Source organism: Martes martes (genome assembly GCF_963455335.1).
Source record: "Martes martes genome assembly, chromosome: 10".
In the NCBI taxonomy this organism is placed as follows: domain Eukaryota; kingdom Metazoa; phylum Chordata; class Mammalia; order Carnivora; family Mustelidae; genus Martes; species Martes martes.
In genome coordinates, this window is record NC_137898.1 from 53,911,876 (window position 1) to 53,923,968 (window position 12,093).

Sequence of the window (12,093 nt, forward strand, 5' to 3'; positions counted from 1 at the left end):
TAAATACAATGGAGAAGTTTACCAGATATTGCCAGTGAAGGTGATGAGAGGTGGAAGGAAAAGAAAGAAAGATGGTTCCAGGATTTCAAACAGTGATAATGCAGCTAAATTAACTAAATAAAGGTCACCAATGCCTCAATTTTGCTAAATCCTTTTTTTATTTTTACTCTCAAACTTCTTATTTAGCTTACCAACAAAATCTTATCCCTCTCTCAACCTGAAACACTCTGTTCACTTGGATTTGAGAATACTGCACTCTTGCTTTTCTTCCTCTGCTCACTATGTTTTACTGGTTCCTTCACTACCATTAAAGTGCTGAATGCCAGCACACCCCAAGGGCTCAATCTTTGGTCTTCCTTCTATATCTAGACTCTCTCTCCTTCTTAATGTGTCACCTGTCCCCAAGGCATTAAATACTACATATACATTGAAAACTCCTAATAACTACATCTAACCTACATCTCTCTCCAAATGTCAAACTGCTGCATACTCAACAGTTGCACTTGGAGGTCTTAAAGACATCTCAAGCTTAACATGCTCAAAACTGGGTTCTCACTACCCCCTCACTCAAAACCTGCTCTGCCCACAGCCTTCTTCATCTCATTTAAAGAGAAATCTGATGTGTCAGTCCCCTAGGCCAGAAAATACTCTAAGTCATGCATAACGCCTCTCACCTCTCTCATCATTGGTAAATCCTGTGTAATCTACTTTTAAAATATACTCAGATCCAATCAGTTACCACCACACCCCTGAAGGCACTGAGGCTCAATAGCATCCTAACAGACTGCCACATATATAGCCTATTCTCACGAAGGCAGTCAGAAAGCTTTCTTAAAAATTTATTTCAAAATATGTCTCCAAAAGCAAAGGAAACAAAAGCAAAAATGAACTTTTGGGAATTCATCAAGATCAAAAGCTTCTGCACAGCAAAGGAAACAGTCAACAAAACACAGAGGCAACCCACGGAATGGGAGAAGATATTTGCAAGTGACAGTACAGACAAAAGGCTGATATCCAGGATCTATAAAGAACTCCTCAAACTCAACACACACAAAACAGATAATCATGTCAAAAAATGGGCAGAAGACATGAACAGACACTTCTCCAATGAAGACAAACAAATGGCTATCAGACACATGAAAAAATGTTCATCATCACTAGCCATCAGGGAGATTCATATCAAAACCACATTGAGAGGAAAACACAAAGATGGCAGAGAAGTAGCAGGCTGAGACGACATCGGGTAGCAGGAGATCAGCTAGATAGCTTATCTAACCATTGTGAACACCTACAAATCCAACAGGAAATCGAAGAGAAGAAGAGCAACAATTCTAGAAACAGAAAATCAATCACTTTCTGAAAGGTAGGACCTGCGGAGAAGTGAATCCAAAGCGACGGGAAGATAGACCCCGGGGGGAGGGGCTGGCTCCCAGCAAGCAGCGGAGCAACGGAGCACAAAATCGGGACTTTTAAAAGTCGGCTCCACTGGGAGACATCGCTCCAGAGGCTAAACCAGGGGGAAACCCAGGCGGGGTCAGCATAACCTCAGGTCCCGCAGGGTCACAGAAGCACCAGGGGTGTTGGAGTGCCACAGAGCTCACAAGTATTAGAGCGGGGAAGCCGACTACAGCAACAAAGCCAAGGAGTGAGCTCTCAGCCCGGGGTTACCTTGTGCCGGTCGCAGGCTGGGGGGGCTCGGAGCGTGGCCAGAGGCCACAGAGACAGAAGCGACCGGGCGCTTTTCTCCAGGTTCCAGCAATTGACTGCTTTCCTCAAGGCGCGACCGCAGGCCAGGGAGGCGGGGCGGTTGGGCGCTTTTCTCTGAGGGTGCACTGAGGAGCGGAAACCCAAGCTCCCAGCTCCTCCAGGCTGAGAGATTGGGAGGCCGCCATCTTCATTCCCGTCCTCCGGAACTCTATGGAAAGCGCTCAGGGAACAAAAGCTCCCGAAAGCAAACCCAAGCGGATTACTTAGCCCGGCCCCTGCAAGGCGATGCCATGTCGCCTGCAGCAAAGACACTTGAGAATCACTACAACAGGCCCCTCCCCCAGAAGATCAACAAGAAACCCAGCCAAAACCAACTTCAGTCACCAAGAACAGCGGAATTCCACAGCAGGAGAAAGCAAATCTTATCTGGACAAAATGACAAGGCGGAAAAACTCACCTCAAAAAAAACAAGAGGCCATTTCGAAGGCTGGAGATCTAATCAATACGGACATTGGTAACATGACAGAACTAGAGTTTAGAATGACAATTCTCAAGGTTCTAGCCGGGCTCAAAAAAGGCATAGGAGATATTAGAGAAACCCTCTCCAGAGAGATAAAAGCGCTTTCTGGAGAAATAAAAGAACTAAAATCTAATCAAGTTGAAATCAAAAAAGCTATTCATGAGGTGCAATCAAAAATGGAAGCTCTCACTGCTAGGATAAATGAGGCAGAAGAAAGAATTAGTGACATAGAAGACCAAATGACAGAGAATAAAGAAGCTGAGCAAAAGAGAGACAAACAAATACTGGACCACAAGGAGAGAATTCGAGAGACAAGCGACACCATAAGACAACACAACATTAGAATAATTGGGATTCCAGAAGAAGAAGAAAGAAAGAGGGGAGCAGAAGGTATATTGGAGACAATTATTGGAGAGAATTTCCCTAATATGGCAAAGGGAACAAACATCAAAATCCAGGAGTTGCTAAGAACGCCCCTCAAAATCAATAAAAATAGGTCCACACCTCGTCACCTGATAGTAAAATTTACAAGTCTTAGCCACAAAGAGAAAATCCTGAAAGCAGCCCGGGAAAAGAAGTCTGTAACATACAAGGGTAAAAACATTAGATTGGCAGCGGACCTATCCACAGAGACCTGGCAGGCCAGAAAGAACTGGCATGATATATTCAGAGCACTAAACGAGAAAAACATGCAGCCAAGAATACTATATCCGGCTAGGCTATCATTGAAAATAGAAGGAGAGATAAAGAGCTTCCAGGACAAACAGAAGCTGAAAGAATTTGCAAACACCAAACCAGCTCTACAGGAAATATTGAAAGGGGTCCTCTGAGCAAAGAGAGACCCTAAAAGTAGTAGATCAGAAAGAAACAGAGCCAATATACAGTAACAGTCACCTTACAGGCAATACAATGGCACTAAATTCATATCTCTCAATAGTTACCCTGAATGTTAATGGGCTAAATGCCCCAATCAAAAGACACAGGGAATCAGAATGGATAAAAAAACAAAACCCATCCATATGCTGCCTACAAGAAACTCATTTTAGACCCAAAGACACCTCCAGATTTAAAGTGAAGGGGTGGAAAACAATGTACCATGCTAATGGACATCAGAAGAAAGCTGGGGGAGCACCTGGGTGGCTCAGTGGGTTGAACCACTGCCTTCGGCTCAGGTCATGATCTTGGGGTCCTGGGATCGAGTCCCACATCGGGCTCTCTGCTCAGCAGGGAGCCTGCTTCCCTCTCTCTCTTAGCCTGCCTCTCTGCCTACTTGTGATCTCTCTCTGTCAAATAAATAAATAAAATCTAAAAAAAAAAAAACAAAAAGAGAGAGAGACTGACCTGAGGAATGGCTCAAGGTCATTTCTTAAAAAAAAAAAAAAAAGAAGAAGAAGAAAGCTGGGGTGGCAAATCCTTATATCAGATCAATTAGATTTTAAGCCAAAGACTATAATAAGAGATGAGGAAGGACACTATATCATACTCAAAGGGTCTGTCCAACAAGAAGACCTAACAATCTTAAATATCTATGCCCCTAACATGGGAGCAGCCAACTATATAAACCAATTAATAACAAATAACAAAATTAAAGAAATACATCGACAGTAATACAATAATAGCAGGGGACTTTAACACTCCCCTCACTGAAATGGACAGATCATCCAAACAAAAGATCAACAAGGAAATAAAGGCCTTAAATGACACACTGGACGAGATGGACATCACAGATATCTTCAGAACATTCCATCCCAAAGCAACAGAATATACATTCTTCTCTAGTGCACATGGAACATTCTCCAGAATAGACCACATCCTGGGTCATAAATCAGGTCTCAATCGGTACCAAAAGATTGAAATCATTCCCTGCATATTTTCAGACCACAATGCTCTGAAGCTAGAACTCAATCACAAGAGGAAATTTGGAAAGAACACAAATACATGGAGACTAAACAGCATCCTTCTAAAAAATGAATGGGTCAACCAGGAAATTAAAGAAGAATTGAAAAAAATCATGGAAACAAATGAAAATGAAAACACAACGGTTCAAAATCTGTGGGACACAACAAAGGCAGTCCTGAGAGGAAAATATATAGCGGTGCAAGCCTTTCTCAAGAAACAAGAAAGGTCTCAAATACACAACCTAACCCTACACCTAAAGGAGCTGGAGAGAGAACAACAAAGAAAGCCTAAACCCAGCAGGAGAAGAGAAACCATAAAGATCAGAGCAGAAATCAATGAAATAGAAACTAAAAAAACAAGAGAACAAATCAACAAAACTAGGAGCTGGTTCTTTGAAAGAATTAATAAGATTGACAAACCCCTGGCCAGACTTATCAAAAAGAAAAGAGAAAGGATGCAAATAAATAAAATCATGAATGAAAGAGGAGAGATCACAACCAACACCAAAGAAATACAAACAATTATAAGAACATACTACGAGCAACTCTACGCCAACAAATTTGACAATCTGGAAGAAATGGATACATTTCTAGAGACATATAAACTACCACAACTCGAACCAGGAAGAAATAGATAACCTGAACAGACCCATAACCAGTAAGGAGATTGAAACAGTCATCAAAAATCTCCAAACAAACAATAGTCCAGGACCAGACAGCTTCCCAGGGGAATTCTACCAAACATTAAAAGAAGAATTAATTCCTATTCTCCTGAAACTGTTCCAAAAAATAGAAATAGAAGGAAAAATTCCAAATACATTCTATGAGGCCAGCATCACCTTGATCCCAAAACCAGACAAGGATCCCACCAAAAAAGAGAATTACAGACCAATCTCCTTGATGAACACAGATGCGAAAATTCTCACCAAAATACTGGCCAATAGGATCCAACAGTACATTAAAAGGATTATTCACCACGACCTAGTGGGATTTATTCCAGGGCTGCAAGGTTGGTTCAACATCCACAAATCCATCAATGTGATACAATACATTAATAAAAGAAAGAGTAAGAACCATATGATACTCTCAATAGATGCTGAAAAAGCATTTGACAAAGTGCAGCATCCCTTCCTGATTAAAACTCTTCAAAGTATAGGGATAGAAGGCACATACCTCAATATTATCAAAGCCATCTATGAAAAACCCACCGCAAATATCATTCTCAATGGAGAAAAACTGAAAGCTTTTCCACTAAGGTCAGGAACACGGCAGAGATGTCCGTTATCACCACTGCTGTTCAACATAGTACTAGAAGTCCTAGCTTCAGCAATCAGACAACAAAAAGAAATCAAAGGCATCCAAATTGGCAAAGAAGAAGTCAAACTATCACTCTTCGCAGAGGATATGATACTATATGTGGAAAACCCAAAAGGCTCCACTCCAAAACTGCTAGAACTTATACAGGAATTCAGTAAAGTGTCAGGATATAAAGTCAATGCACAGAAATCAGTCGCATTTCTTTACACTAACAACAAGACAGAAGAAAGAGAAAATGAGGAGTCAGTCCCATTTACAATCACACCCAAAACCATAAGATACCTAGGAATAAATCTAACCAAAGAGGCAAAGAATCTATACTCAGAAAACTATAAAGTCCTCATGAAAGAAATTGAGGAAGACACAAAGAAATGGAAAAATATTCCATGCTCATGGACTGGAAGAACAAATATTGTGAAAATGTCTACTCTACCTAAAGCAATCTACACATTTAATGCAATCCCTATCAAAATCCCATTCATTTTTTTTCAAAGAAATGGAACAAATAATCCTAAAATTTATATGGAACCAGAAAAGACCTCGAATAGCCAAAGGAATGTTGAAAAAGAAAGCCAAAGTCGGTGGCATCACAATTCCAGACTTCAAGCTCTATTACAAAGCTGTCATCATCAAGACAGTATGGTACTGGCACAAAAACAGACATATAGATCAATGGAACAGAATAGAGAGCCCAGAAATAGACCCTCAACTCTATGGTCAACTAATCTTCGACAAAGCAGGAAGGAATGTCCAATGGAAAAAAGACAGCCTCTTCAACAAATGGTGCTGGGAAAATTGGACAGCCACATGCAGAAAAATGAAATTGGACTATTTCCTTACACCACACACAAAAATAGACTCAAAATGGATGAAGGACCTCAATGTGAGAAAGGAATCTATCAAAATCCTTGAGGAGAATGCAGGCAGCAACCTCTTTGACCTCAACCGCAGCAACTTCTTCCTAGGAACATCGCCAAAGGCAGCAGAAGCAAGGGCAAAAATGAACTATTGGGATTTCATCAAGATCAAAAGCTTTTGCACAGCAAAGGAAACAGTTAACAAAACCAAAAGACAACTGACAGAATGGGAGAAGATATTTGCAAATGACATAGCAGATAAAGGGCTAGTATCCAAAATCTATAAAGAGCTTATCAAACTCAATACCCAAAGAACAAATAATCCAATCAAGAAATGGGCAGAGGACATGAACAGACATTTCTGCAAAGAAGACATCCAGATGGCCAACAGACACATGAAAAAATGCTCCACATCACTTGGCATCAGGGAAATACAAATCAAAACCACAATGAGATACCACCTCACACCAGTCAGAATGGCTAAAATTAACAAGTCAAGAAATGACAGGTGCTGGCGAGGATGTGGAGAGAGGGGAACCCTCCTACACTGCTGATGGGAATGCAAGCTGGTGCAACCACTCTGGAAAACAGTGTGGAGGTTCCTCAAAGAACTGAAAATAGAGCTACCCTATGACCCAGCAATTGCATACTGGGTATATATCCTACAGATACAAACGTGGTGCTCCGAAGGGGCACGTGCACCCGAATGTTTATAGCAGCAATGTCCACAATAGCCAAACTGTGGAAAGAGCGTAGATGTCCATCAACAGATGAATGGATAAAGAAGATGTATATATACACAATGGAATACTATGCAGCCATCAAAAGAAATGGAATCATGCCATTTGCGACGATGTGGATGGAACTAGAGGGTATTATGCTTAATGAAATAAGTCAATCGGAGAAAGACAACTATCATATGATCTCCTTGATATGAGTAAGTGGAGATGCAAGGCGGCGGGGGGGGGGGGGTTGGGGGGAGGTAGGAAAAGAAGAAATGAAAAGATGGGATTGGGAGAGAGACAAACCATAAAAGACTCAATCTCCAAAAACAGACTGAGGGTTGCTGGGGGGAGGGGGGACGGGAGAGGGTGGTGGGGAAATGGACATTGGGGAGGGTATGTGCTATGGTGAGTGCTGTGAAATGTGTAAACGTGGCGATTCACAGACCTGTACCCCTGGGGATAAAAATACATTATATATTTATTAAAATAAAGAAAAAATAAAGAAAAAAGAAAAAAAAAAGAAATGGGCAGAAGGCATGAATAGACATTTTTCCAAAGACAACATCCAGATGGCTAACAGGCACATGAAAAGATGTTCAACATCACTCATCATCAGGGAAATACAAATCAAAATTACAATAAGCTATCACCTCATACCTGTCAGAATGGCTACAACCAAGATCCCAAGGAACAACAAGTGCTGACGAGGATGTGAAGAAAGAGGAACCCTCCTGCACTGTTGGGAGGAATGCAAATTGGTGTGGCCGTTCTGGAAAACAATATGGAGGTGCCTCAAAAAGTTAAAATAGAACTACCTTACAACCCAGCAATTGCACTACTAGGTATTTACTCAAAGGATACAAAAATACACATTCAAAGGTATACATGCACCCTGACGTTTATAGCAGCATTATTAAAAATAGCCAAACTATGGAAAACGCTCAAGTGCTCACAGACTAATGAGTGAATAAACACGTGGTATAGGGCCACCTGGGTAGTTAGTTAAGTGTCTGAATCTTGATCATAGCTCAGGTCTTGATTTCAGGGTCATGAGTGAGTTCAAGCCCTGCACTAAGCCCCACACTGGCCATGTAACGACTTAGAAAAGAAAAATGTGGTGTATATATATACAATGGAATATTACTCAGTCATCAAAAATAATGAAATCTTGCCATTTGCAATGATGTGGAGGGAGCTACAGTGTTTTAGGCTAAGCAACGTAAGTCTGAGAAAGACAAATACTGTATGATGTCATGGATATGTGGAATTTAGGAAAGAAAGCAGATGAGCATGTGGGAAGGGGGGAGAAAAGAGAGGGAAACAACATAAGAGACTCTCAACAATAGAGAATAAACTGAGGTTTGTTGATGGAGGGAGGTGGGAGAGGGATGGGCTAAATGGCTGATGGAGATGAAGGAGGGCACTTGTGATGAGCACTGGCTGATATATATATAAGTGATGAATCACTAAATTCTCCTCCAGAAACCAGTATTATTTATTTTAACTAGAATTTCAATAAAAATTGGAAGAAAATATAAGGAAGTAGAACTCGCCTAAAACGGCACAGATCTGTAGAATCTTTAAGGTAAAGATTTAAAGAATGCCATCTAGAACAGGCTGAATTTGATCTTCCCTTTTAATTTTTTCTAATCTCCATGCCCAGCATGGAGCCCAATGTGGGGCGTACACTCAAGACTCTGAGATGAAGACCTGAACTGAGATCAAGAGTCCGACGCTTAACTGACTGAGCCACTCGGCCACCTCTGATCTTCCCTTTTAAACACTTTCGTCGGTCTCTTATTGATTAACCTCCCTGACCACTTCCCTGGGCTTCCTTCTTTATTCTCATAAGGTCTCTAGTAATTCATTTTGCTTTCAATTCTGCTCCCATTGACTTCCACTTGTGTTTCCTCTCACCCAATGCCTGACTGCAAAATCGAAAACAAAAATAACAGAGAACAACTACATACCTGCTTCCTACCCAGCGTTGCATCCTACTGCTGCCATAGTGGTGCACCACTTAGCTGTCCTTCAGAAGAACCTGCTAAAGGACAGCTTCAAGCTGCCACACACACCCTTGGGTTCTACAGGGTGTTCATACCGAGGCCACACATGGTTGCAGACTTGGGCTGTCCCCAGCCAATGACAGAGCGCGATGGGTTTATTAGAGCTAGACCATTCCTACCCGCTACAGAGCTGCTCCCACAAGGATCTTACCAGGACCATTTACAGAAATGTGCTCTAATCTGAAACTGTTCCTATTTAATCCTTATCCCCCTCTCCTTTACTGATGTTAGACTAGAATTATCATCTGCCTACATTTGCTCCCACCACTTTATTCTTCACATGCATCTCTCTCATTAAATCTCTTCTATGTCTAATCTTAGCTTTCTGTATGTTTCCTGAATAGCTCAAATTTAGAGAGATGGTGCTGAAATGGTCCCAGAAATGGGAGATAAAATAGAGTTTGGAAACTGGCTCACTCCACCACCTATCAAGGAGAAGCCATCCTGAGTAGAATGTAAGGCACAGCCCCTCACATGAGATGGCAACCAAATTCAAAAGAATTTATCATTGACAGTTTCATAACATCCTTACCAAGGTATGATTCACACATTCGTAAAATATGGGGGGGAACACACCCTATAAGAAAGTGTGGTTGGGGGCGCTGGGTGGCTCAGTTGGATAAGCATCTGCCTTAGGCTAGGTCATGATATCAGGATCCTAGGATCAAGGCCTACATTGGGCTCCCTGCTCAGTGGGAGTCAGCTTCTGCCTCTGTCCTTCCCCTCCATTCATGTGATATCTCTCTCTCTCTCTCTCTCTCTCTCTCTCTCTCTCTTTAGTAAATAAATAAATAAGTAAGTAAAATATTTTTTCAAAAAGAAAGTGAGACTGACTGGTTATTATAAAGTTGTATTGCCACCCTGCAGAGGAATAATGAAAAACTAAGGGTAGTTACACAATTAAAGGCTGTGTGTAAGAGTCTAAGGGACTCTTCTGCAGCCTACAAAGAAGACATTATCCCCTGGGATGGAAGAAGCAGATTCAGGACTTCACAGAGTCACAGATATTCAGAGATGTTCAGCCAAGGCAGGTCTGTTTATACAAAGATCAAGATTCAGACTGACAAAATCTGGAACCTGAAACCTGGAACATAGGATGGGATATGTCAGTGGATATCTGCAAGAATTTCAACCCTGTGGGCATCCCTAAAACCTCAGAGCTTACAGAGGAAGTCTATGCCTCTGTAGTAAGAGCTGGCACTTCTAATCCCTGGGATAACACTGCAGAAACATCTCCTCCACAAGACCGTAAGTGCCTCCCTCAGGAGTTATTGCACTGTGTCTCCTGGTTGCAGGCCTAATAGTAGAGTTAAATCCCAGAACTGGGTTGGTGACCTGCAGCACCTGATAACGGTAGAGAGAGATTACACCCCAAAACACCCACAAAAATTAGTATGTATCAGCAGGGGCGAAGGGAGTACTCCTAGGATTCGACTTCGGAAATGCTTGATCAAGGGGGTAGAACGTAAGACTGGATACGAAAGAATCCATTCACTTGGGAACACCTTCTCAGGATATGAATGCAATGCTTAGACAAGAACTTCAGGATAGGACAGCATCACGGCTAGGGAGGCTCTTAGAAGTTTAGGGAAATCAAATCCCATGCAAAGCAAAGCAGGAATCCTTCAGTTCCTTAGAAGATAATGAAGGAAAAAATTAAAGGGTGACAGGGAGATGGGCATGCTGGAAAGGTCATGTTATGTAAGGCCAAAAGATCCCCCAGAGGGTTACATTTCTTGGGAAAGCCCAAAGGACATAACATTCACCAAGACATTAGGAATCTGCCGGTAAGGGCACCAACATCACTAAGTTCAGTGCTGAAGGCCTGTGGTGATGGTAGCAGCATGATCTAATGCTAGGCTCATTAACCTATAGGGATGCTGGAGCTCTAAAGTCATGCAGGTCATATGCAAGCACTTCACCACCAGAAGCCAGGAGGCTGCCATTACCCTAACACCCAACAGGGGCAGCGAAGAGCCCATTACCCACAGGGCATTGTAAAAATCATTAATAAAATAAGGGCAATAAAGATAGTCAGTGACTTTGTATCCTGCTACATTACTGAATTGCTGTATGAGTTCTAGTAGTTTGGAGGTGGAGTCTTTTGGGTTTTCCATATAAAGAATCATGTCATCTGCGAAGAGAGAGAGTTTGACTTCTTCCTTGCCAATTTGGATACCTTTTATTTCTCTTTGTTGTCTGATTGCTGTTGCTAGGACTTCTAATACTATGTTGAACAAGAGTGGTGAGAGTGGGCATCCTGAACAGTGTGGAGATTCCTCAGGAAATTAAAAATAGATCTTCCCTATGACCCTGCAATTGCACTGCTGAGTATTTACCCCAAAGATACAGATGTAGTGAAAAGAAGGGCCATCTGTACCCCAATGTTTATAGCAGCAATGGCCACGGTCGCCAAACTGTGGAAAGAACCAAGATGCCCTTCAACGGATGAATGGATAAGGAAGATGTGGTCCATATACACTATGGAGTATTATGCCTCCATCAGAAAGGACGAATACCCAACTTTTGTAGCAACATGGACAGGACTGGAAGAGATTATGCTGAGTGAAATAAGTCAAACAGAGAAAGTCAAGTATCATATGGTTTCACTTATTTGTGGAGCATAACAAATAATATAGAGGACAAGGGTAGATGGAGAGGAGAAGGGAGTTGAGGGAAATTGGAAGGGGAGGTGAACCATGAGAGACTATGGACTCTGAAAAACAACCTGAGGGTTTTGAAGGGGCGGGGTGGGAGGGTGGGGGAACCAGGTGGTGGGTATTAGGGAGGGCACAGATTGCATGGAGCACTGGGTGTGGTGAAAAAACAATGAATACTGTTACGCTGAAAATAAATAAAAAATTAAAAAAAAAAAAAAAGATAGTCAGTGAGGATGCTGCTTAACATCCACAGGCAAAACAATGCAAGAAGAAAGAAAGGAGCAGGAGGCTAGGAGTGGTCACCTAAATAGTCACACCCTTACTCAAAACCTAATGACTGAAA